This window comes from Mesocricetus auratus, unplaced genomic scaffold, assembly GCF_017639785.1.
Source record: "Mesocricetus auratus isolate SY011 unplaced genomic scaffold, BCM_Maur_2.0 Super-Scaffold_100008, whole genome shotgun sequence".
In the NCBI taxonomy this organism is placed as follows: domain Eukaryota; kingdom Metazoa; phylum Chordata; class Mammalia; order Rodentia; family Cricetidae; genus Mesocricetus; species Mesocricetus auratus.
Genome location: NW_024429192.1, coordinates 3,661,393 through 3,688,925, shown reverse-complemented (window position 1 = coordinate 3,688,925; position 27,533 = coordinate 3,661,393). Strand labels below are relative to the sequence as shown.

General features: G+C 52.1%; 1 protein-coding gene and 1 long non-coding RNA gene across 8 annotated transcripts in view; one reads left to right on the top strand and one right to left on the bottom strand.

Annotated features, from left to right (window-relative positions):
• The window catches only part of Hlcs (holocarboxylase synthetase), a 185,852-nt gene that overhangs the window by 38,218 nt on the left and 120,101 nt on the right, over positions 1 to 27,533 (bottom strand). The window lies entirely within an intron of this gene.
• On the top strand, positions 3,733 to 12,832 carry LOC121141867. The gene is made up of 3 exons (XR_005878795.1): positions 3,733 to 4,027; positions 10,477 to 10,740; positions 11,006 to 12,832. It is a non-coding gene; the product is annotated as an uncharacterized LOC121141867 (long non-coding RNA).

Sequence of the window (27,533 nt, the reverse complement as noted above, 5' to 3'; positions counted from 1 at the left end):
CCCCCCACTTGCAGCTCCTTTCCTTCGTGGTGGGAATCCTACCCACATTCTACCCAGTCCAGGACAGAGCTGTGGCAGATCCACTGTCAAATGTCACAGCTGCTGGGATGGCCAAGTCTTCAATGGCACCCTTTGCTCTGGTGGGAGCTTGGTTATGAACAAAACCTACGGGGTGTGACCTTCGGATGTCAAGCCGCACAGGAAGCTGCGCTTGTGCAGACGGACGGACGGAAGAAGGTAAAGGACAGCTTGGAAAAGCGTCAGCTAGCCACAGGTGCCCTCCCAACAAGCCCCCTCCAATGCACCCCAACACCCAGTGCACAACAGAGGCACCAGAGACTCCCCAACCCACAACAGTTGACTGAAAATCAACCATGGTAGCTGTCTGTCCTGCGACATCTGGGAAATCACTCCCTGTGCCACGTTCTATGATTCCCATGCAGAAGGGGCTTACGAGGACCAGAAAGGGAGAGGAGGAACCTGTCTCATCACTCAGTCTTAACAGAGACGAAAATAACTGGAGGGTCAGTGGGATGACTCGCGGGTGACCTGACTTTAGTCCCCGGAATGGACATAAACACGGAAGAAGCCGGCTGGGCATGAACGAGAACGCCTTTAATCCTAACATTCCCGAGACAAAGGTAGGTGGATCACAGGGCAAGTTCTAGGACAGCCAGGGCTACCAAAGAAACCTTGTATCGAGAAAAACAAAACATACAAAAAGATGGAAGAAGAGAAATGACTTTAACTTGTCTTGCAAGGATGGTACAACCCCCTGTCACCTGACCATCGCTAAGTGCTGAGTCCCCTGGCCAGCGCTAAGTGCTGAGTCAGCATCAGTTAGTATGCTCATTATTACTGGCGGTTGTAGGGTAAACACACCTCTCATAAATTTATGCGAATTTCAGTAGGCTTCTTTTATTCCCACCTGTTCTCTTGGTGATGGCATGGAATACAATGTTTTTAACAACACTATAGTATACATTACAATATATAATGCAGTTACATACAAAGAGCGATTTCATTTGTTACCACCAGCAAAACTTTGCTTGACCAAGGCAGGCTAACATGAGCTGGAGGAGCCTGACCATGGCGGCCTGAGTTCAAGGCTGTCACAAGGCTCAGGGCCTCCCACCCCTTCCAACTTGTGAAGCCACCATATTCCTACCTGTCTACAGAAGGGTAACGGGACAGTGGGGACTCCGGGGGTGAGACCTGGAAGGGGGGCTGTGTGCCGTGGAAAGCGGCAGGGCCAGGAATCTCAGAATGGTCCCGTACTCAGTACCGCGTAGACAGAAAAGGCCGGAAGGCTGAGAACTGGAGAGGACAGCAGCCAAACCCTGTCTCGCTCCTCTGCGTTCAGTCTCAGCAGCATCAGCACTCCTGGGAAGGGCCCAAGCTAGATATAGGGCTACCATCCTGCTGCCGGTGGATCCGGCATAGCATCACCCCATCCCGGCGTGGTCCCTCCGTGATTCGCAAGAATTGAACCAATAACCGTGCGAGCAGCCAGGCAGCTCTCACTAGTCAGTAGCATTGCCAAAAATTACAGGGAGACAGCTCTGTCAGTAAAGTGCTTGACGTGCAAGCATGAGGACCTGAGTTCAAATCCTCACTACCCACACAGCAGAGACACGCACCTACAATCCTACCTCAGGGAGGCAGAGGCAGGAGGATGCTACTCCAACTAAACTGATGAAGTCTGAGTTCAGTGAGGGGCCCTGTTTCAAAAACTAATGTGGAGAATAGCCAAAGATGCAATGCCAGGCGCTGGCCTACACACACACACACACGCACGCACGCACGCACACACACACACACGCACACACACACACGCACGCACGCACACACACACGCGCGCGCACACGCACGCACACGCGCACGCACACACACACACACACACACACGCACGCGCGCGCACATGTACACTCATTAAAAAACATAGTAAGTTAATGTAGTTAACAATTCCCAAGTACGATTTCTCTTACTTTGGAGACCAAAACACAGCAGCGGATGTAAGTTAGGATTAAGATGGCATTACTGATGTGATCAAGGGCTATAGGCATTGGGAGTTAGGCTGCTAACCCTGTCCCTTTACCTGAAAGCAAGGCCAGGCGTAACACTAGCTGCTATGGTGACAGCTGGCCTGACTGAGCGAAGACACACACAGTACACAAACCCCGTGGTGTTGAGACGGACACGGAAACAGCTGCAGAAACGACGCCCTGTCCACCGACAGGGACCCCCCTGGATGGGAAGGAAGACTCACGGTACAACCACGGAGCACGTGGCCCATGCTTGCTGGCAGGGAGCAGGCAGGACCATGTCTACGGCCTCCTTCTCTGTCTGAAGCAGCAACAGTTCTAGCTAAGGATGGAGGGGGTTTATGTAACATTAAAAGCAATGGTTTTCTCTTCTCAAAACGAGTAGAACGTGCAATACTCAGCCTGGAGGCCAGAAGCACTCGCACAGGGCGACCGTGTGTCCAGCAGGCTTATTGCCAAGGTTCCAGTTTATGCCCACAAGGCACGGCCAGGTTCCTGGATGTGGCTGCAGCCTTTGGCTTCCCCTAACAGAGCTCCTGGCTCCGGCAGGTTTTGGCTGCAAGATCTATCCTGAGACTGATTTATTCCTCAGTTCCTTTTTCTCTGAATGAAGCATATCCATGTTGCCAAAGCAAGAGTAGAAAGGAAAAAAAAAACATAGATTTAAAAAAATTTTTTACAGGGTTAAGAAAAACAGTCTTTGATACAGAAACCGATTTGTGATCAAACATCCATCTCAGAAAACTGTTAGAATCGGGCGATGCAATGGACAATTTGTTCTCCACCTCTCCGTCATGAGTAAGGCGTGTGTGTGCGTGCGCGTGCACACACACACACACACACACACACACACACGCTCCCAATCCACCCACCTCACCAGACCTCCGGCCTTTACTGAGGACGGATCCCAGGCGGTAGGGCAAGTTTCCTGTCACTAAACTAACACATCGCCTCATTACACAAAGCCACAGCGTTCTCCGTTTGCTGTCAGTCAGGTAAATAATGAAGCTCAAACTCCACAGCCACCTTGGAAATGCTAAACATCTCTCCCTTATATGAGCGTTACGTGCTCTGCCGATCCTCCTCCGGGCCGGCCCTCAGCCGCTGCCTCTCGAGTCTGCCATGAGACCCCATCAGTTTTTTCCTGCACTCCACGCAACACCTGAAACACCCCTACCACCCCATCCCATCCCCAGGCGCTGGATCGCGGCCCAGAACATAGGTCCGGGACTGCTCCTAGTTTTGTTTGGTCAGGAAGGGGTTTTGGCTAACTTTCACAAAGGAGATTAAAGTCGTCACAGGCAGGGATCAGGGACAACTCTGGGTTCATTCAGAGCCAGGTCTGCCCTACGCACCTATGAGGCCATCTCCAAGTTACTGACCCACACCGTCTGGGCACAGCCTGCCTGCCGGTCCCAGCTTGTGAATTCTGGAGATCTCGCCGGGGGCTGAGACTCCCGTGGAGCTCTCTCCTGCCACACCCAGCTTTAGATTCTCCAGGGCATCAAAGGACATCAGAGCCACTTAGCCAGAAGGTCCAGTGTGTGCTGTCCACCCGGTGGCGGAGATGAGTAGCCTTCCTGTAAAGGACAGGACACTGGGTCTCTGGTGTCCTTCACGCCTTGGCAACGAAGGAGGAGACGGAGAGACTCCCAAGTCTGTCATCTGCCGTCACGTGACGCTTGTGTGCGTGCCAGCTGACACACCACCTCTCTCGGTAACTGTCCTCCAGCTCGGACGCCCAGGACAAGTACAGTCGGCCTCAATTTGCAGCTGAATCATGCAACCCAGCGGCCCTCGGGATAGCAAGGGTCCCCGGCTTTCCCACCCTACCAAGCTGTATCAGCGCGTGACAGCCGCGACTGGATGGCCTAAGGCGTTCCAACAGAGAGGAGAGAAGCCAGAGTGACGCTCAGCGTCGGAAACACGAAGGTGGCCGAGTGCTGCTTCCAGAGTTTGGATGACAGCAACAAAGCTTCTCGGTGAGCTCCGACACTTAGTCAAGCGTAGAAGGTGACAGCTAAGGGCAGGCAGATGGCCCGGTGGGTAAGACGCTTGCAGTGCAAGCTTGAGGGCCCTAGCGCAGACGCATCCACGCAGACGCTGGGCAGCGTGGCCCATGCTGGGATTCCGGACTGCGGAGAGAGAGAGGCAGGTGGATCCCGGGGCCTCACTGGCCAGCGAGCCCAGGCAAAACGTTGAACTAGGTTCAGTGAGAGACCCTATCCCAAAATATGAAGGAAGATTCCAGATGTCAGCCTCTGGCTTCCACACACATATACGTGGACATACACACTCATATGCACACACAGGCACACAGATATGCGAATCACACATGTGCGCGCACAACGCACACCTTTATGCACACACAGGTGCACATATGCGTATACCACACACAGTGCACATAGATGTATATACACAACCACAATACATACCCATATATGCACATACCACACACACCCCCACAATGCACACCCATGGTGCACATAGCACACCACACACACATACACAATGCACACCCATACAGACACACAGAGGCATGTGTACACAGTGTGCACACACACATACACACACACACACTCTCACACACAAAATGGCCGGGCATGCCCTGAAGCAACGTCAGGCTTGGACCTGTGCTGGCTTCTTGTGTTTGGATGCCTCCTCCTCCCCAGGCTGCCTGGCTCTGGGCTCTGTGTTTATGGGCAGGGCGGCGGGAAGGACATGACCTCTCTAGCTCGTGGCGGGTTAAGCAGCCTGATTGAACGCTGCTGCTAATTAAGGGCCCCTCTTGTCTGGCAGGACCACCGGGGCACCTTCCGCACCTGTTCATGGCCACCGCACCTCTCTCAGAAATTAACTCCTGATGAGTACAGACAGGGGCCCAGCTGGTCCTCCGAGTCCTCCCAAGTAGATAAATGAGAAGTAATCAGAGCGCGGCTGACTGCCAAGGGGAGAGGGGTTCTCCGTGACCTCTTGGTAAAATCCACAGTATACTTTTACTGGGGCTTAATTCTCCACACCGGGGGCACTTAGCGTGGCCAGGAATGGTGTGAGGGGGGCGACCGCGATGGCGACGGCATCTGGTGCGAAGCCCACCTCGTGGAGGAGCTGCTGAAGGAGTGCAGGGGTGACTTACGGGAAGCTAGTTTTCCACCAGCAAATCGTTTTCAGACTGGTTCTTCCCGGCCCCCGTCCACAGACCCCCTAAGAGCCCCTAGGTCAGTTTGCAAACTGCGCGACATTAAACCCTGTGACTGTTGGATCCTTGTAACTTAACGGGGGGGGAGAGAGAGAGAGAGAGAGAGAGAGAGAGAGAGAGAGAGAGAGAGAGAGAGAGAGAGAGAGAGAGAGAGAGAGAGAGTCACAGCCTCTCCTTAAAGTGAGATTTGTGGCCCCAACTCTGCGGCCTCCCTTCCAAATACAGAAAGGAGGAGGCAGACACGTCACTGATGGTTTCCTGGTTCCTGTGGGTCTGCAGGGGCTTTACTAAGCGCCTTTGGCTCAGGGTCTCCCACAACTCTGTGACCCTGGTGTCAGCCAGGGCCAAAGCCACCTTCAAGCTTGGCTGCGGAGGCCCATGTAGATCGTCACGCGTGAGGTTCTTGCCATGGGCTCCTACAGCCTGCCGGGCTTGTCTCCCGAGCCCCCCTCGGCTCTCTGCGGTGGCGAGAGGAAGAGGGAGAGGAGGAAGAGAGTGGGACAGACGTCGTAAGGGAGACGCCACATTCTCAGGGGTGGCAGACACACTTGTGCCACACTTGATTTGGTGGATGAGCACCAAGGAGAGTGCCAAGGGCAGAGGCCCTTGGGCTGTCAACAGCTGCTGACCGCAGAGAGACTTCTCGGATGCATGGGGGCCCCGTCCTTCCGTGGTGAGCCCCCGGAAACTACACACGACCACACAGTGAGGTCCCGTGTTAGGCTACACGTTCCCATCACCCCCTGGCCTCCATGGGGGTCAGCGTGGCTTCCTATCACAAATGCAGTGCTAAGCCAGAAAAACTCGTGAAGCCCATGCCAGGGTGAACTGGTCTTCACCGACTATTGGTGGCCTCTCCCTTTTTTATCGTGTCCCCACAGACTGCCATGGCTGTTTCTGGCACTGGGCTCTGCTGAGGAAACCGCATGCTCAGAGAGATAAAATAATAATAATAATAAATGAAATAATGCGGCCATTGTGTGGGCGTGAGGGTCACAAGGAGCTGGCTGCCATTGATGCCTGGTCCTGCGCTGACCACAGGGAGAGTCCCAGCTCCGGGTGAACTTCAGGTCTGGATGAAGCTCATCTTCAGACTGTTTCACTATAGACAGACGCAGCACCACTTCGACCTGTCCCGGCCGGGTCACCGCCACAGATCATAAAGTCTTTGGTGATCCAGTGGGATTGGGTGCCATTGTAGTAGCCCTGCCCGGCCAGCTCTGCAATGTGCTTGCAGATCTTTGGAGCCTGTGCCCAGTACAGCTCAAGAAAGAAGATTCCCAAGCTAGTCTCCAGGTAGATGTTGGCAGCTGCCAGGTATCAGGGGGAATTAATTACCCAATAAAAATACATTTTAAGCAGTTAAGAGCACTGGCCGGCCAGGTGTTGGTGGCGCACACCTTTAATCCCAGCACTCAGGAGGCAGAGGCAGGCGGATCTCTGTGAGTTCAAGGACAGCCTGGTCTACAGAGGGAGTTTCAGGATAGGTTCCAAAGCTACACAGAGAAACCCTTTCTCAAAAAAACACACAAAAAAAGAAAGGAAGGAAGAAAGAAAGAGGAGAGAGCACTGGCTGCTCTTCTAGAGGACCCGGGTTCAAGTCCCAGCACCCACACAGCAACTCACAACTGTCTGTAATTCTATTTTCAAGGGATCTGGCGCCACACAGACATACATGCAGGCAAAACACCAATGCACGTAAAATAAAAATAAAAAGTAAATAATAAATTTTAAGAAAGGTTTGGGGCTGGGTCTTTAGCTCAGTTGATAGAGTAAACATTTGCTAGCGTTCATGAAGCCCAGTAGTCAATTCCCAGCACCACCCAGGCTAGACATGGCGGTGTGTGTCTGCAGCCCATGAGTGAAGCGAATCTGTATGCAGACAGGAAGGTCAGAAGTTCGACGTCATCTTTGACTGCACAGAGAATCCGAGGCCAAACTAAGATATGTGAGATCCTATCAGAAGGAAGGAGGAAGAGCAGAGGGAGGAAGGGAAGTTGGTCAAAAGGATTCAGTTCCAAATCCTCCAGCATGCGTCCAGCAGGGAGAGGCAGGGACTCTCTTGGCATCCTGGGCACCCAGGAAAACATCCAGATTCCTCGAGACCGCCATGATGGACAAGAGCATGGAGACTCTGGGCCTGGAAGAGGTGCCGTTAGAATAAGCGACACCTATGAGTAAAGTCAATGACAGACAAAACCAAGTGTCCTCAGCCAACGCCACACGGAGAATAACTCGGATGAACTTTAAGCCAGTTTCTCACCCAGGAAAACCACCAAAAACATAAAGTCGTCTTTCTAAGCCACTGAGTTCTAAGATGGCTAGGTTCCTGGATGCACGTCACAATTTTTAGTTAGGAAACCAATAGCTTTGGTTAAATGCGTATATATTGTTTTAAAAAACCAGTAATGTGATCACACTGGGACTAAACACTGTCACACTGACCTTCTCTTGGTAGCCACGGGGCACAGTCTAGTTTCTGTGGAAGCTCTCTCTGTCACAGGCTCTATCACAGGGTCACGGGCTCCTACACAGAGTACACAATGTAACCAGAATTTAACAGTAATTCCTGGCATGTCGACAATTCATGGGGTTTTCTAGTACTTGCACATCAATTTAAAAACAGATTTTTTAAATCCCCTTTTTCCTACAGCACCCGACTGTTTCTACGGCTAGCTTGGAACTCACTATGTAGACAAACCACCCTGTCCGTGAACTCAGAGATCAAACTGCCTCTGCCTCCCAAGTGCTGGGATTAAAGGTGCCGTCATGTCCAGGACTAAGTTTTTTTTTAAATAATTTTATTTTTATCATTTTATGTGCATCAGTGTTTTGCCTGCATGTATGCCTGTGTGAGGGTGTCAGATCTTGAAGTTACAGACAGTTGTGAGCTGCCATGTGGGTGCTGGGATTGGAACCTGGGTTTTCTGGTGCTCTTAAACCGCTGAGTCGTTTCTCCAGCCCCGTTTATTTTCATGTTGTGTGTGTGTGTGTGTGTGTGTGTGTCTGTCTGTCTGTCTGTCTGTCTGTCTGTCTAAAGTTGTACGAGTGCAGGTGCCAGATGAGGACAGAAGAGGGCGTGGTGTTAGTATCTGGCTGCCCTTGGGGTTCTGACAGGATGCGCTCTCAGCTGCAGCCACTAAGAGCACCAACTGTGCACATTCACTATGTTCCCTTTAAAAGGGCCCCGCCCGCCTCCCATCCTCCTCTCTCTCCCTCTGCCTCTCTGCTTGTCTTCTGTCTCCCTGCCAATCTCTTTCTTTTCTGCTGCTCCTGTCTCCAGAGACCACTCTCCCCATCCGCTCCCCCTTTTCCCCATTCCCTTTCTCCTATTAACACCACACACACACACACACACACACACACACACACACACACACACACACACGAGCTGTGTTGCACGGTGTCTTTCTCTCACACTGCTTTTTAAATTATAGCACATGGGATCCCTGGAGCTAGTGCTATAAGTAGCTGAAAACTGCTTTCTGGGTGCTGAGGACCAATGCAGGAGCCTTTGCAAGAACAGCACCTGCTCTTAGCCAAGACCCCCTTAAGAAATTCTATATTACATTATTTATCTGTGTATATATGTTTATGCAGGCATGCACATATCACCCCATACATGTGGAGGTGAGGACAGCTTATGGGGAGTTGCTTCTCTGTTCCCACCGTGTGGGGACTGAAGACTGAAGCCGGGTATGGAAACATGACTTCCGCACACCGGGCCATCTCTCTGGTCTCTAGTTGTCACACTGTTAGTGGACACACACCTGGCCCCTGATTACTGGCTTCCACCCAGAGTGACTCTCCTGTGTCTCAGTGACACAGCTGCCTACTCTCTAGCAGGTCTCACTCTGTTTCATCCCAGGCGGCACTGATACAGGACAAGACCCTACACGGGAAATGCCGGGAGCAAGGGGCACAGGTTTCACAGACTTCACTTTTGGATTTTGGGATATCTGAACAGATTTCACTGGCTGGGTAAACTTAATCTAAAAAGCTCAGAAATCCATAACTGGCCTCAAATTCATGGGCCTCCTGCTTCAACCGGCTGAGTATCAGGGATTACAGCGTGTGTTGAGTATCGGGGATTATAGCAGGTGTTGAGTATCTGAGATTACAGCAGGTGTTGAGTATCGGGGATTGTAACATGTGTTGAGTATCGGGAATTACAGCGTGTGTTGAGTATCGGGGATTACAGCGTGTGTTGAGTATCAGGGATTACAGCAGGTGTTGAGTATCGGGGATTGCTGCGTGTGTTGAGTATCGGGGATTGTAACATATGTTAAGTACCGGGGATTGTAACATATGTTAAGTACCGGGGATTGTAACATGTGTTGAGCATCGGGAATTACAGCATGTGTTGAGTATCGGGGATTACAGCAGGTGTTGAGTATCGGGAATTACAGCAGGTGTTGAGTATCGGGAATTACAGCAGGTGTTGAGTATCGGGGGTTACAGCATGTGTTGAGTATCGGGGATTGTAACATATGTTAAGTACCGGGGATTGTAACATGTGTTGAGTATCGGGGATTACAGCAGGTGTTGAGTATCGGGGATTACAGCAGGTGTTGAGTATCGGGGATTACAGCATGTGTTGAGTATCGGGGATTACAGCAGGTGTTGAGTATCGGGAATTACAGCAGGTGTTGAGTATCGGGGATTACAGCAGGTGTTGGGTATCGGGGGTTACAGCATGTGTTGAGTATCGGGGATTGTAACATATGTTAAGTACCGGGGATTGTAACATGTGTTGAGTATCGGGGATTACAGCAGGTGTTGAGTATCGGGGATTGTAACATGTGTTGAGTATCGGGGATTACAGCAGGTGTTGAGTATCGGGGATTGTAACATATGTTAAGTATCGGGGATTGTAACATGTGTTGAGTATCGGGATTACAGCATGTGTTGAGTATCGGGGATTGTAACATATGTTAAGTATCGGGGATTGTAACATGTGTTGAGTATCAGGGATTACAGCATGTGTTGAGTATCGGGAATTACAGCAGGTGTTGAGTATCGGGAATTACAGCATGTGTTGAGTATCGGGGATTACAGCAGGTGTTGAGTATCGGGGATTACAGCAGGTGTTGAGTATCGGGGGTTACAGCAGGTGTTGAGTATCGGGGATTGCAGTGTGCGTTGAGTATTGGGGATTACAGCATGTGTTGCCATCACTGGCCTGAAATCCGAAACTTTCTGAGTATCGTGTCATTGTGTTTTGTATTTCAGATTTTCATACTGAAGATGTACAGCCAGCTTGTTGTTCAGGACCATGACCAGGAGGCACCTACCTAACCACAACTGGAAAATGAGCTCAAAACTGCAACCGACTCCAGTGCAGGAGATGACAGGGGTGAGAGCCTTGCCCTTCTCAAGCTCGGCCATGCCTGGAGGGGTGAGCGGCCAGGAGCAGACAGCTCTGCCTCACTGTAGACACAGAACGCTCACTCATCCCACGCCATGCTGATGAGCCAACCGTCTGGATTGTGAAGTGTGAGTCCTAGCTTAGTCTGCAGCGTGTGTGTGTGCATGCGTGTGCATGTATGCATGTGTTTGTGTGTGTGTTCATGCATGCTTGTGTGTGCATGCACACACATGTATCACACACACACACATCACTCTCACAAAGCTAGGTACGAAAGTCAGGTTCATTCCTTGGAGAAAAGTGGTTCTGAAGTTCAATTTAGAGGTCTCTTTCCCACGCATGGCATCCATGAGTCATCATTAACGTCTGACCCTTCAAAATGCCTGCTTCCAGAGACCCCACCTGCTGCTGACACCTGGGGAGACGCGGATCACAGGCCAGGAGGCGGGTCAGAAGCTGGGGCTCACAGCCGCAGGTGGAGACACCCTTTTGCTAACAAAAGACTCTTCAGGAGCCACAAGCTGGCCTCACAGAAGCTGGTCCTGCACAGCAGCAAGGTGCCTGTGTTGCAAGGGGGAGGTAAAAACCACCCTCTCCTCCTCCTCCCTCTCTTCCTCCCTCCCTCTCTCTCTCTCCTCTCTTTCTCTTCTCTCTCTTCCCCCCTTTCTCTACCTCTCAAAGTCCTATCAAACTAGGAAGTAGCAGGTCCCCAACAGATTTCACAAAGAGACAAGAAAATATCCACATTCTGTGGCACTAGGCTTAGCTATCCTAAAGAGGGCTGTGCTAAGCAAAGTCCCAAGTTCCATGTCCCTTTATATCATGCATGGTTTACTGGACCCATCTGATTATCTTATCATTACTGTGCGGAAGTGTCTGAGACAGGATTTTGCCCAGTTTGGCTTAGAGAACTCTGATCCTGCTGCCTTTGCCTTCTGAGTACTAGGATGACAGGTGTGTGTCACCGTACAAAATTTATCCAGACTTTTAGTTGTGGGATAAAACAGCCTAAGGTAATACTGAATGTTAATGTTTAAAATAAGTTAAAATGTAAAAGATAAGACTTCATAAGCCACCCAATACAGCTTTTATGATTTTGATTTAAATTTCTTGTTTAATTAGCTAAATTAGTTCCTCAAAAAACAGGCACCACTTACTAATTTTAATGAGTTTAAAATGGAAAGACATTGGCCAGGTAAAATGGCTCAGCAGGTACAAGTGGTTGCTTCACAACCCACAACCTATATGCAAAACCGGATTGTGGTGTGCACCTGTAATCCCAGTACGCCTCTAAGACACCTGGTGTGCACCTGTAATCCCAGCAATCCTCTGCTGAGACACCTGGTGTGCACCTGTAATCCCAGTACGCCTCTAAGACACCTGGTGTGCACCTGTAATCCCAGCAATCCTCTGCTGAGACACCTGGTGTGCACCTGTAATCCCAGCAATCCTCTGCTGAGACACCTGGTGTGCACCTCCTCTAAGACAACTAATGTGTACCTGTGATTCCAGCACTCCTCTGCTGAGACACAAACCAGGAACACTTACATGACAGAAACAAGACCCTTAGAAAACTAAGTCTGAGAAACTGTCCTCTGTCTGATTGGCCATGACAGGTGCATATCTATACTCGCATGAATTCATGACACATACAAATACTGAAAACATACGTGTGTGTGTGTGTGTGTGTGTGTGTGTGTGTGTGTGTGTGTAGGCGCAAGTCAGCAACAACAGACTAGAACTGACAGGATGAATATATACATTCATACACATCACATGTATATGTATATATATACATACATGCATAGGTATGTGTATATATACATATATATGATTTATTAGACTGGCTTGCAGAAGAGAGGAAGAAAAGACAAATTTAAAGTGTCATGCTACACACACTTGCAAATACGTAACGTGCATGGATCACACTTTCTGTAACTAAGAAGATGACTGCAGCAGATCATAAATTTAGTCAACACCTTCAGAGCAACCCTCCTCCCGGTACTAAGCAACGCAAACACACCACCGAAACAGCCAGGGTTCTAAACTCCCCACTGCCATTTCTTCCACCACATCATTTCCTGGATAAGCTTTCTCATGCCTGAGGCAGGTCAGGGTGCCAGCCACAGGAAGACGCGCCACGAAAGGCTGAGCTCTTCAGCTGCATCCTGAAGGAACTTGACCAGCCTTGTCCACCTCCCCGGCGGCACGGGGTGGGGCTGGGGGTGGGGGTCGTGGCAGAAGCAGGTTCTAAGAAAATGGTCTGATGCCGTTTCCCAGCTAGAAGCGTGGGGAGGCTCACAGAAACCGAGCCACACGCCAGTGTCTTTCAAACGAAGCTGACGCGCGCACGCGGTGCCAATGTAATTATGAGTTGGGGAAGAGCGTAATGAAGAAAGCAGCCCATAATTCCTCTCAGAGCGTGTGTGTACAACTTATTAGGTGACATTAAAAAAAAAAGCAAAAAAGTCACGGCACATGCTGGAGCCTCAACTCCAAGACTCACTGCTTTGGGGCATTGGAATCAAGCCCCATCATCTGGAAGTACCTAGCAATAAGAACTATTAGGTCCGGCGTTGCTGGAGAAACAGCCGCAAGCTCCCTCTTCCTAATGAGGTGGGCATGGGGGGGCCAGCACTTCAGGTGCCTCCTGGAGGAAGAAACTTCAACAGTTAAACCTAACGTAAGCCTAACCTCCAACCTGCAGAAATGAGAACACTCGTATGGGGGGGGGTGGGATCTTATAACCGCCAGCTCTCCCACCTAAAGCCACCTGGTGGAAAATGCGTTCCCGCTGCCCACTGGATTTTTCCCAGAGGGCAGAGCCCAGTTCAGTTGGTGGTCTTCAGAGGCCGGGCAGGAACAAGGTGGCATTTTCCCCTCGATGTCCCCAGCCCCGCCTCCTCCCAGCACACGTCCAACTGAAGCCAGGAGGATCTCACCGACATCCCCCTCACAGTGCCAAAACCCCTCCCTTTCAAGACCGTTGCCCAAGGGAGGGGGGTGAACAGACGACATTTCCTTCTCTACAGCTGAGCGCTGTCAGATTTCGCGAATAAAAACCCACAAGGCCCAGCTGATGCTCTAGGGTTGCCACACTCTCCGAGGCTACGTCTTGAAGGCTGTCGGGAAGCGAGGGGCCCCTCAAGGATGGGGGGCTGGCGATGGCCTTCCACTGGGGCGTGTCTTTAATGGGGCTACTGGAATTCCCCGTGCTGCTTCTCAAACTTGAAATTCACTCGGGGATCTGCTTGGATCTGGTTAGTTTAATACACGGGCACCGAGTGGCAGGGCCAGGGACTGGCCTCTTCCTCTCTGAGTCATTTTTAGGTGAGATGGATGCTGCTGCCTCAGACCCGTCATTGTTCGAAGCCCAGCTAGGATAGGGGATGGTGGAGGTGACCATCTGCGAATGAGGACGGCAGCCAGTGAGCAAGGGTAACCCACCCCATTTTAAATTTAAGACTCCAGAGAGAAAACACACAATGATGGGGGAAGTCTTCTGTGTATATGTTTGTCATATTGGTTAATAAAGCACTGTTGGCCAGTAGGGAAGCAAGATAGGTGGGACTAGGAGTAGAGACAGTTTCTGGGAAATGTAGTCAAAAGTAGGGTATCACCATGTGATTCTGGAAGAGGGCGCAAGTCTGGCGTTCTCGGTAAGATAAGACCTTATAAAAATAGATATTAGTAATTATGGGTTAATAGTTAAGTCGGAGCTAGCCATTAAGAAACCATAGCAAACAGCCAACAGCTTCATAATTAATATAGTGTCTCGTGTGTTATTTGGGGGCAGAGACAGTGGGGGGACCCAGGCAGCTGGCGGGAAAGAATGCACGTCACAACAGAAGAGTCGGGCTTGGTTTCAAACAGGTAAACAGTGGCTGGAGTTGGAAGCGGTGCTGACAGCGCCGTTACAGGGTCAGTGTACCCCAAGGCTCCTCAGCTTCACGAGCAACACGCAGGGTTCCTTTCCTCCCTCCCGCTGGGATGATGCTCCCGGCACGAGTCTCTGCTCTCTGACACATTTCCCGTGGAGAAGACGCAGGGGGAGCAGGTCACCCGCAACCCCGCACCAGAACCGGAGGCTAAGGCCATGTTCTTCATTCAAAGGTGAAGGAGGAAATGACTCCCAGTCCAGAACCAGTACCCAGCGTCCCCCCATGCACGTGTCCCCCCTCCTGCCAAGGTCTTACCCTGACACGTCCCCACCTGCGGCTCCAGCCCTCCCCACGCTCTCACCCCTGCCAACAGTCCTAAAGGCTGGAGAGACTGCCCCGGTGTTAGCAGCGCTCGCTGCCGTCCTAGGGGAGCTGGGTTTGGTTCCCAGCAGCACCCACGTGGCCAGCTCGACTGTCTGTGATACAGTCCCAGGGTGTACGTCGCCCTTGCCCCCTCTGGCCTTCTCGGGGCACCAGGCATGCATGCGGTGCACGGACACACGTGCAGGCAAAATGTGCAAACACATAAAAAATAAACAAATCTTAAAAAGGAAGGAAGTTAAATGCACAGACATTCCATCTCTCCTGAGATTCCTTCTAGCTCCTCATTGTGAGAAGCCAGCGCTCTTGTCAGATGCACGGAGACAAGGGCGCTGAGCAGAAGCGCCCCCCCCACACACAAAGCAGATACACCGAGCAACTTTGCCCACATATGCTTCCTGTATTGCTGGGGCCAGCAGCGCATGCAAAAAAACCCAGGGTTCAAACCTCAGCCCATGCTCACAACCCACAGACGTGTGGCGTAAGCCTGCGGGACCCTCAGGCTCTCCTCCCTCAGAGGCCCAGAGCTATCTGAAATACCTAATGGGGGAGGCAGAGACGAGAAGCACCAGCTGACACGCACAGACTCACCTCAGTCAATCGGAAATGCATGCATGTACATTCATCCTATAAACAGCCCCACTTTCCCGTCTGTTGGAATAGTCCAGAAGCAACTTCCGTGGCTGATTTCAGAAAACTACCATTATATCCAAATTAAAGATAGCTACTCCCCCCACCCCACCAGACACTTTCCCAGGGAGGCAAGGAAGGCTCCAAAGCCACGATTAAGCTTGCTGATGTCACTGGCCACACCTGTAGATAAAAGCAGCAGGAAAAGTTGCCAAAGCCCCTTCCTTGCAGGACAGACGACTCTGCCTCAGACAGAGGGATGCAGCAGCAGGTCCTGCGCTGACCCCAGGAGAGGTCCTGCACCTCAGCCCGGGGCTGCTGCTTTCAGTCCTCCCTGCCATTTCCGTCCAGCTCGGAGAGAAGCTGGGGGCTGACAGTTCCTTCACCAAGCCCAGGAGCCTTGCAGGGAAAGCTCAATGGTGACACCTACAACTCCACAGAGGGTCTGCGGAGATGGCTGCTCAAATGTCCTAGCCCCAGAGAGACTTAACTCACTTTTCTATTTATTTATTTGAAGCGTGATCTCCTATACAGCCCAGAGAGACTTAACTCACTTATCTTTTCTATTTATTTATTGGAAGCACGATCTCCTATACAGTCCAGGCTGGCTCTCATTCCCTTTACAGTCAAGGATGACTTTGAACTTCTGATCCTAAGGGCTGAGTTTGGACACACGCACCACCACGACCAGTCTGCGCGGTGCCAGGGACCAACTCCAGGGCACTGTGGGTGCCGGGTGAGCAGCCTCCCAACTGAGGTTTCCCCTGCCTCCCAGGACATCTAGCAGCAAAACCTTAGATCCAGTTGGCAATGCCCCCTCCCAGCGACCTTGCGGAACCTCTGTGCTTGGCTACCACACGCCGTGGCAGTCTGGTGACTCCCTGGGCAAAGAGCAAGCATTTGATAAAGACTAAAATTACACTAACAGCGCAGGACACAGGGGCCAATGGGACCCATGCACCGCACCTCAGCTTCAGAGCAGGAAAGCTTTTACCAGCAAGGGGAACTCGCGCATACACCGAAGGCAGATTAAACGTGGGTGCTTCTTACTCGAATTTGGGATTGCTCTGGATTTACCGCTTACATCTTTATTCAGTCTGGACTTAACTGGTTTCTCCGCCTTTCCCTACCACTGAGATTTTTTTTCCCCCACCAACAGACCCTGGCCTTTTCTAATTTGATTTTTCTGGATCCAAGACTTTCATCTCCTGAATCGCCGCTTATCTGGTGCGTCAGTGAGATCAGCCCAACGACTGTTTGACTATGGCTCAAGATTTAAGTTTCTTTCTCAAAGAAGAATTTAAATCTCTTAATTCTCCGACACTCACCTACCCTCTATCCACCACCGGGCACTTCTCCCTCACCGGCCTCCCCACCCAGGGCTTGGGGTCTTCTTGCCTTTGACTCCACGCAATTCTTTGAATAAAAGAGGCTGGAGTTTTGTTACCAGCGAAACGAACTCTACGTTAGAGACATCCAAAGTGTGTGGATTTGGTATAAGCTTCTTTCAAAAACTGCTACTCCGTTATTGGGCATGTTTGTGCCTAAAAGGAAGATTCTGTGTTCTATTGTGTCCGAAGCTTTCAGAGTACGATTGTTCAATTTGCAAACTGCAATTGGTTAACCAAGCTGAACTTAATTAGCCCGTCGATCCTACGGCCCACATCAAACCCCACTGTTTGATGTATTCTGCGGCCCTCCAAGCCGCCTACAGCTGGCTGAGGGTCTTGATGAAAAGGCAGCCGGGCTTAGGTCTGGGAACTGAAATGAACCGTTTTTTTTTTTTTGAGTGCAGCTTTCCTCGTGTTTTCTGGGGCTGCGCCGCTCTGACCTTCTTCAAATCAATCCTTTGCGGATTAACATGTAAAGCAGCGCCGAATTAATTTCAGAAAGGGAATATGAGATCAGCCTAGGATCATACAAAACATCTAACTCCTAAATACACTAATGCCATTCAGTGAGAAGCTGTCAATAAGGGGGAGGGGAATCCGGGGGAGGGGCAGCGAAGGATTTGAAGGTTGGAGCAATCTCAGGCTGGTTGGCTCTCTGCCTACTTCTGTGGCCCGGCTAATGCATTCCTCTAGAAGCTAATCCTATTTCCAAGGGCCCTCCTGCGAGGAGCACACAGGCCGTGATGAATGAGAACTAAAATGCATTAAAATTCTCAACAACTTCACCAAAAGGCACACTATTAGACCCCGAGTGTCTCTGGGAAGACGGTTCATTAAGAGCGCGGGTCTTAAAAGAACCTGCTCTTGTCCCCACACACTGGGAAGAAAGGGCCCGGGTGTCAACTGTGACACCTGCAGTCAAAATATTTTTACATTAGGTTGTCGGAGTAATCACGTAAGAAACGCCACACGAAGCGGGGAGGGGGGGCCTTTTTCACGGTCTGGCTTAAACACCCCGATCCCCGTCCTGTGCCGGGAGGATGTGCATTTCCACCGGCTTTGGCCACACAATGGTGTCATTAAACCCACTTTTAAAAATCAGACATGAAAGGGCTCTTAATGTCCCCTGAAGAACTGGCGGTGTCGAATACTTCTCTTTCCCCCTCATTGTACTCTGCTTGTACTCAATTAAGAGATAATTTAGCCGTTTACCGAGATGCAGTCTGGGCTGAGCAGTCACAGACATTTCCTGCAGCTGCTTCTGTAGCTGAATCTGCAGACATCTAGAGAGCGGTGGGATGCATGGCCCCGGGTGTTTGGAGCCCACGGTTACAGCAGAGGGGGGGAGGGGTGCACAACCCCAGGCATGATCACGACACAGATAACCTCAGGGACACCGAGGACAAAATATTTGGGAAACCTGCAAGACCAGAGAGGGCTCGGAGAAACAAAACGGCACATCTCCCAGCAGCTGGCGGGAGGGGGCTCCGCCTTGGTGGCTCAGGACATAAAAGCCCACCCTGGGGGCCAGGCACCACCCGGGCGGGGGGCTCCCTTGGACGGAGAGGCGGGAGGGGGGCACAGGCACACAGATGGACGCTCAGGCCAGGCCGCGCGGCTCCCACAGATCGGCGTGCACCTGTGTATGAGGGGGTCCACACAGCATCTGAGCCCTGAGCATTGCACGCCTTCTCTTGTGCTAAATATCACCCAGGAAGACCCGAAACGACACTCCTCTAACCCCTCCACCCCGCTTTCCCATGGCCGCGACCCTTTCTTCTGTGATTTAATAACCCTGCTGTCAGCACCTGGAGCCTCTCAGTATGGTAATTATGGTGACCACCACAACAGCTTCACCGTGGTCACCCCCCCCCAACAGCACCCAGACGTTATCCTCACACCCCTCCGGGTGGGAGGCACCTGTGTGACAGATGGAACAGGCACAGAGAGGGCAAGGCAGCTGTTAAAGGCCACACAGCTTAGCGACAACAGAAAGAGTCAGGCAGAGGTCTATTTTTACTCCACACTACAGGCTGGTCCCACGAAAGAACAGCGGGACAAAACAGACCACGACCCTAAAGAAAGAAGCAGAGAGAGGTGGTTTGTGTAGGAACGGCCTCCATGGACTCTCTGAATACTTGGCCAAGTGGAGTGGCACTATTAGGAGGTGTGGCCTTGTTGGAGTGGGTGTGGCCTTGAAGGAAGTGTGTCACCGCAGGGGTGGGCTCTGAGGCAGGGGTGGGCTAGGCCGAGGGTGGCGGGCTTCCTGAAATCTCAGCCCCCTCCTCTCTAGCACGATGTCTGCCTGGGGCCACCAAGTTTCCTGCCATGGTGATGATGGACAGAGCCCTCTGAAACTGTCAGCCCGGCCTCCACGAAACGTTTTCCTTTTTGAGTGAGTGCTGCCGTGGCCACGGTGTCTCTTCACGCCAATAGAAACCCTAACTAAGACTCGTGGCGGTTTTCCTACAACGCCCGAAGGCTACAGGATTTCTCATGCCCAAAGCACAGACACGCGTTAGACATTAGGAAGAAGGCTCTGGGGAGCGAGTGGAAGAGACGCCTGACCTAGGCCACACTGCGTGTCCTCGTGGAGCAGCAGAAGGAAACAGGGACACTGGGGGGCGGGGGCGCTGGGCTGAAGGTCCTGCCCTGCAGCAGGGGTGAAGCAAGGGAAGGGGCAGAGCACAGGGAGCAAAGTGCAGGCCAGGGGTGAAGAAGGCAGGAGGTTTGTGGCTCAGAACACCCCTGTGCCAGCCTCGGACCTGCTCACCCGTCCGCGGGACTGAGGGGCCCCGCCAACATCCACTCGCGAGCCTCGGGAAAGGCCGGTTGTGTGGAGCCTGGGGAAGGGGAAGGGGAGGAGGCAGCGGGCCGTCTCCACACCGGCTCCTTTGTCAGTTAGCGGCTGGGACATTCCGAAGTTGGGTGACTGCGGGCATGAAGGTCTGGCAGGGCGGCCGCAGAGGAGGATGGAACAGGAAGGATTCTTCATCACCTGGCCCCACGGTCTACACCTCCAGCCTCATCAGCAGTGGCCTCTGGACCAGACACACACAACTACACAGGACCCTCCACCGCAGAAGAATGCAGAACAACACAACCGTGAAAATTACCAGGAGACACCCACCGGCGCGTATAGCATTCCGGTGAACAATATTAACTCCCCTGCCCCCAACTTACCCACCCTCTGTCTTAGAGCCTATTTCCTGGGTGGGAGGTAAACCAGATGTCTGCTCTGTGGGTGGCCGCCTGGTGGGCAAGGGACACACCCCGGGGCAGCCGGCTGTGCGCCCGGTCTACGGCAACAGTGGGATTCAAAGACGGACACTGAAGACAGGGAGGTGGGCGTGGGGCGCGCAGGCGGGAAAGCACGCGTCCAGCTTATGGCGCGACACCTGTGCTCGTCACCAGCTAAGGACTCGGAGCTGGGAGGGCAGCCCACATGAGTATCTGGGGGATGTATGTCTCTGTGCCGTCTCCCAGTGAGGGGCGGGGCAGGGGGCCAGTGAGGGGCGGGGCAGGCGGCCAGTGAGGGGCGGGGCAGGGGGCCTGTGCCTTCCGGGGGGCTTCTCCTCTGCAGACCGGCTCCGTCCGTTCCCATGTCCCAGCCCTGCTGCTGTCTTCCGGATGGGCACAGAGAACAAGGAAGAGAGAACTGACCCCCGCACGTTGTCCTCTGCTCCACATGTATGCCATGGCATGCACACACACACTCACACACACACACACTAAATTTACTACAATTATATAAACAGGGTGGCTGTGTTTTAAGCAGCAGTAAATACATTTAACTCAGAGTCCAATAGAAATAAAAGCGCTGATGTGGAAGTAAGCATGTCACATGCTGGAATCACACGCCCCACTGTCCAGGACACCACCACGCAGATTTTGTTGGCCTGTATGCCAGGTCTTCCTCATGCACACACGTGTCTCAAAAGCACTGCTACATACAAGGGAGCACTGATGTATATGCAGGGGAGCACTGCTGTATATACAAGGGAGCACTAATACATATGCAAGGGAGCACTAATGTATATACAAGGGGAGCACTGATGTATATGCAGGGGAGCACTGATGTATATGCAGGGGAGCACTGATGTATATGCAAGGGAGCACTGATGTATATGCAAGGGAGCACTGATGTATACAAGGGAGCACTAATACATATACAAGGGAGCACTGCTGTATATACAAGGGGAGCACTGCTGTATGTACAAGGGAGCACTGCTGTATATACAAGGGGAGCACTGATGTATATACAAGGGGAGCACTGATGTATATGCAAGGGAGCACTGATGTATATGCAAGGGAGCACTGATGTATATGCAGGGGCGCACTGATGTATATACAAGGGGGCACTGCTGTATATACAAGGGGAGCACTGCTGTATATACAAGGGGAGCACTGATGTATATGCAGGGGAGCACTGATGTATACAAGGGAGCACTGATGTATATACAAGGGGAGCACTGATGTATATGCAGGGGAGCACTGCTGTATATACAAGGGAGCACTGCTGTATATACAAGGGAGCACTGATGTATATACAAGGGAGCACTGATGTATATGCAGGGGAGCACTGATGTATATACAAGGGAGCACTGATGTATATGCAAGGGAGCACTGATGTATATGCAAGGGAGAATCCCCGCACATGAGAACTCAAGCCATTTTTAGAAATATTAAAACCGATGCAACAGAAACAAATCAAGCTGAAGCCCATCAAGACTGCATTTTTTCCATCTGGATAAAGTCAGAGTGGAAGCATAAATATTTACTGAATGGGCGGATGGTCTAGGAGGTGCCATCCATCTGTTAGTATGGGACAGCTTGCAAGTTGCCCCCACACTGTCTCTCTGTGTGCCCAGGACTCCCCTCTCTTGGGAACAATCACGCCAATGGTGACAGTTCTTCAAGACACACAAAGGGATTGGTTCCACGTGACCTGGAAACACTAACTTGTTGCCCCTCCAAGACTCGAGAGGGTCATGAACCCTCCCATGCAGCTTTGTGCAAGTGTGAATCCAGACGAGAGGTAGCCTGCAGCAGCCAGTTCCCCCATTCCAAACGCATGGCCTGTGGGGCCGGGGTCTGCTGCACTCCATTCTACACGGGCTGAGGGGTGTGAGTGCGCCAGAGGGTCAGGCTTGAGCTTCCTACCCTAGCCCGTGGGTTTGTTACCCAGCGTCTGAGTCTTCTGTGTGAATTAAACAGTTGGGTTTGCTGTCTGCACTACCTAGAGAAGTCCTCAAGCCATGCAGACCAGAACTATTGGTTAGTCCCTCCCTCGCATCCTAGAAGGGAAAAAAACTAGTTTGTTACACTCAGAAGTTCTCTGTGTGTCTGGCCGCATGGCGAAGCGAGAGAAGGGAGGCTAATGCATGGTCACAGTAGGTCTGTATGTAGTCTGTATGTAGTCTGTATGTTCTCTGTATGCATGGTCACAGTAGGTCTGTATGTAGTCTGTATGTTCTCTGTATGCATGGTCACAGTAGGTCTGTATGTAGTCTGTATGTTCTCTGTATGCATGGTCACAGTAGGTCTGTGTGTAGTCTGTATGTTCTCTGTATGCATGGTCACAGTAGGTCTGTATGTAGTCTGTATGTTCTCTGTATGCATGGTCACAGTAGGTCTGTATGTAGTCTGTATGTTCTCTGTATGCATGGTCACAGTAGGTCTGTATGTAGTCTGTATGTTCTCTGTATGCATGGTCACAGTAGGTCTGTATGTTCTCTGTATGCATGGTCACAGTAGGTCTGTGTGTAGTCTGTATGTTCTCTGTATGTATGGTCACAGTAGGTCTGTATGTAGTCTGTATGTTCTCCGTGTGCATGGTCACGGTAGGTCCCTCCCATGGCCTGCGTTTTCACACTAAGTGGTTCCAGTGGGTTGTGGCCGTCCATGGTTCAAAGCCATCACGCTGAAAATTCAGGAGATGAGTATTTCACAGATGTCAAGTGGCATGCCGTGCTGAGCAGCATGGTTGGAGGCTGAGCTGCCATTCCATTCCTCTGGGGTCTGAACTTCCCTTCATCCAATGAGAATCAACAATGCATATGCTACCCTCCTCTCACCTGTCAAGCGCGCCCTTGAAGCTTCTGTTCAAACAACCCCGTCCTGTACGTGCTGATGTCCTCCAAGCATGAGAATACGGGCGCAGGCTGTTTGAATACGCCAGAGGAGCTTTAGAGGGTGTCCTGTAAGGTCTGTCATGTGCATATATGTGTGCAGGAAAGTGCATGTGTGTGTGTGTGTGGTGTGTGTGTGTGAGTGTGTGTGTGTGGTGTGTGTGTGTGAGTGTGTGTGTGTGGTGTGTGTGTGTGAGTGTGTGTGTGAGTGTGTGTGAGTGTGTGTGGTGTGTGAGTGTGTGGTGTGTGTGTGAGTGTGAGTGTGTGTGAGTGTGTGTGGTGTGTGTGTGAGTGTGTGTGCGTGTGTGTGAGTGTGTGTGCGTGTGTGAGTGTGTGTGGGTGTGTGGTGTGTGTGTGTGGTGTGTGTGGTGTGTGTGTGAGTGTGTGTGTGTGAGTGTGTGTGAGTGTGTGTGGTGTGTGTGTGAGTGTGTGTGGTGTGTGTGTGGTGTGTGTGTGAGTGTGTGTGTGTGCGTGTGTGTGTGAGTGTGTGTGCGTGTGTGAGTGTGTGGTGTGTGTGTGTGGTGTGTGTGTGGTGTGTGAGTGTGTGTGTGTGAGTGTGTGTGGTGTGTGTGTGTGGTGTGTGTGTGAGTGTGTGTGTGAGTGTGTGTGAGTGTGTGCGTGTGTGTGCGTGTGCGTGTGTGTGCGTGTGTGTGTGAGTGTGTGTGCGTGTGTGTGCGTGTGTGTGTGTGCGTGTGTGTGTGGTGTGTGAGTGTGTGTGTGTGCGTGTGTGTGTGGTGTGTGTGTGGTGTGTGTGTGTGAGTGTGTGTGTGAGTGTGTGTGTGTGGTGTGTGTGTGGTGTGTGTGTGTGTGAGTGTGCGTGTGTGGTGTGTGTGGTGTGTGTGTGTGAGTGTGTGTGTGTGGTGTGTGTGTGGTGTGTGTGAGTGTGTGTGTGAGTGTGCGTGTGTGTGAGTGTGAGTGTGCGTGTGTGGTGTGTGTGTGGTGTGTGTGAGTGTGTGTGAGTGTGCGTGTGTGTGAGTGTGAGTGTGTGTGCGTGTGTGTGAGTGTGTGTGTGAGTGTGTGTGCGTGTGTGTGCGTGTGTGCGTGTGTGTGTGCGTGTGTGTGGTGTGTGAGTGTGTGTGAGTGTGTGTGTGTGTGAGTGTGTGTGTGAGTGTGTGTGCGTGTGTGTGTGTGCGTGTGTGTGGTGTGTGTGTGAGTGTGTGTGTGAGTGTGTGTGTGAGTGTGAGTGTGTGTGCGTGAGTGTGTGTGTGTGTGTGATGACAACTGCCATCCATACAGGTTGCCATGGTGATAGGCGTGTGAGGTAGGTGGTCACACTTCATAGGCGGCAGAGAGAATAAATGCCAGTGTTCCATTCACTTCATCTTTTTTGTTTTGTTTTGTTTTGGTTTTGGTTTTTGGTTTTTGGAGACAGGGTTTCTCTGTATTACTTTGGAGCCTGTCCTGGAAGTCGCTTCAAACTCACAGAGATCCTCCTGCCTCTGCCTCTGCCTCTGCCTCTCAAGTGCTGGGAAAAAGACTTGCGCCACCAATGCCCGACTGCATCTTTTTTTATTCACTGTAGGACATCCAGGGTGGGTCCTCTCCCCTCAGTTAAGCCTCTCTGGAAACACCCTCATGGTGATCCCAAGTCCTAAGATTAACCATCAAAAGTGCTGTGAACTGATCTTTGCTGACAGACCTTGGGATGGGAGCATTTGGAAAAATAAAGCTAAGGGGCATACTACTTTAGTGAGATAATGGGGTTTTGTTGTTGCTGCTGTTGTTACGCTGGTTTCATTATGACACAGCAAGCCCCATAGCAGGAAGGCTCTCTGAGACTCGTCTCGTGCAATGTGTCTGAAAACTCTGTCAGGCTGAGGGAGTCTCCACCACAGAGGAACCGTCACTAGGACATGGTCACGCAGCTGAGACAGCTCTGCTTCAGGCAGAATCGTTACCCCTCAGCCTGTAATTCGATCCCATGGCTTGATACTAAAAATAGTCTATTGCTCAATTCTTGAGATTGGTTTGGTTCTAGTGTCTGTGTACATACACATGAGTTTGAGCATATTCCACACACACATACATCCACAGACACAGACACGCTCACACTCAGACACACTCACACACACATGCGCATGCACGCATACACTGTTCTAAGTGAGCTGTAGAAGATGCTTCATTCATCTTCCATGTAAGCTGACCTTCCTGTTTCAACTTCAACACAGGAGGTGGGTTTGCTCCTATCCATCTTGCTCAGGACCTGTTCCCGGTCTGAGGCTCCTGTCCAGCCCCGAGCAGGGTTAGCCCAGCTGGAGGAGCACAGATCCCGACTGCTCCTGAGATGTTTGATATCACCCCTGGGTTGCCAGGGTCTCTAAACTGTGGCTCCTGCACAGCAGATAAAAGTCAAGAACTGTCCTGAGAACAAAGGAAGCCACTGAAAGATCCGGTCAGAACTGGATCTCTCCCATCCGCCAGCCGCTAACTGAAAGGCCACGGAGGCAGTGGCGGCCGGGGTGGTGTGAGGAGCAGTGAACCGTGGGGCACCCCTCTCCAAACAACCAGAGGAGAAGCACCTGGAGATGGAGGGAACTTCCCCACCTAACGCCAGGAACAGGAGTCCCCTGAGGTTTAAGAGAAGAAGAAAAATGAGGGAAAGGCGCCAGCTTCACTCTGGGCAGTGCTAACGCAGAACACCACGCACGAGGGACCCAGCTGACCCCACGCTCCCGCACTAGCTGCACGCTCGGTGGGGTGTTTCCTTGCTAGCCTGCGTGAATCTTCGTGTTATTCTCTGGCGGGGATCTGAAACCTCTGTTTGGGCGTCTGGTGAGGGAGCCGTTGGCTCTCTTCCTCCCATTCGTTCCCGGTCATTCTCTCTCCCACAGGCCTAGCGGAGACCCTCCACAACAGGAGGAGCTTCCCTGAGGGAGGCGCTCCTCGGGGTCTGGCGTCAGGTCTTCTTAATTGTCTCCTCTGCTCTCGTTCAGCAACTTTTCCTTCCTTTTCTAACTATACCAAACGCCTAGGCCATACATCGGTCTTAACTCTTGAGAGACAAATAAACCACTCCTAACGCAGGTTCATTAAAACCCAGAATAAAAGTAGCCAAGACGTAACCGGGAAAAGTCTACACGTAAGCCAGCCAGCCTGTCTCTGAGGAGGGGACGCAGGAGCTGCTGCCTGGCTGCTGATGGAGGACTTTGCTTTCAAGGCGGCCATGGTGACGCCAGCGTGATGAAGGTGGAGGCTGGAGCATGAGGGAGGAAGCTGGAGATGAAAGGAGGGAGGCAGGAAGTTGCGCAGGAAGTGATAGATCTCCGGTGCCCGCGCGGCAGCATCTCAGAGCTTGGATGCGGTCCAGCTTCCATGGACTTTCTCCGAGGCGCCTGGGAGAGGCAGCATCTCAGGATGAAAGCGAGGCTTCCGGAGGCACAGGGAGGAAGGACTCGACAGCCCAGAGACGTGGAGAGAGACAGGAGGGCTGAATGGAGCCACCGGCAATCCCAATCCCATCTGTCCTCTCAGACTCGGCTCCTTTAGGATGCTTTTGCTGACCCCCCCTCCCCGGGACAGATTGGGGGACTGGTACCCAGGGCCTCCTGCCCTCCTTCTGGGGGCACCTTCCTGTCTTTCGGAGACTGCACAATCGCACAGTGGCATTCCCAGCCGCTCTGCAGGTGCTGGGGTGCATTCCCGTGCGGTTTGAAGACTCCCTTCAGCTCTCCTATGTCTAGTCCCCAGCGAGGCGGAAGAGCCAGAGCTTCCAGGGAGCCGTGAGCTGGCCCAGCCACCGTGGGGACGTCTCCCTCCTCAGCGGCAGCCACTCCTGAGGCTGTGTGACCCCGGACTTCTTCCTGAAGCCCAGCGCCGAGTCAGCACCTCATGGCCTGTCACTGACCTCCCAAGTCCCCTGTATTAGACCACATTGTGCTGGGACTGTCCTAACTACGGGGCCCATACGGGGGTCCGTCTGAGCTCACCTCCAGCTCGCCAGGAACGGCACCGTTCTCTATCACAGCTAGAACGACCACATCAACAGACGGTCCGAGTCCTGCCCTAGCTGACTCACCGCGAGTGGAATATGTAGTGGCGTTGCCCCCATTTTACGAGTGAGAAGGCTAGCCCGTGCTTAGGAGTCTGTTAGCAACAGAAGCGGGCTTGCCACCCTGCCTCCTCGGAAACGGGGAGAAATTACTCAGGAAGCAACCAAGGGGAGACTGGAGACAAGGGAGCCCCAGGGTTGGGGTAAGACAAACAGAATAAAGGAGAGCAGGAAGCGTGGGAGGCGGGACACAGATGCCGATGGCAGGCAGGTGAAGGAAGGTCACGGGCGGGGCGGCAGGAACCAGGGTCCTCCGAGGCACAAGAGAATGAACGAAGATGTCCTCTGCCTGGACGGGGAAGGCCAGAGTCTTGAAGAGTGCGTGGAGAGGAAACAGCCCAACGTGCACGCCCAGCTGCTGAGTTAGGGTTGATGGAGAGCTGGCACAGAAACTGCCCTCCTGGGGCGGCTCCTGGTGGCCTTGCTCTGCTCCTATGTGGTTCTCATCCCTTCTTAAGA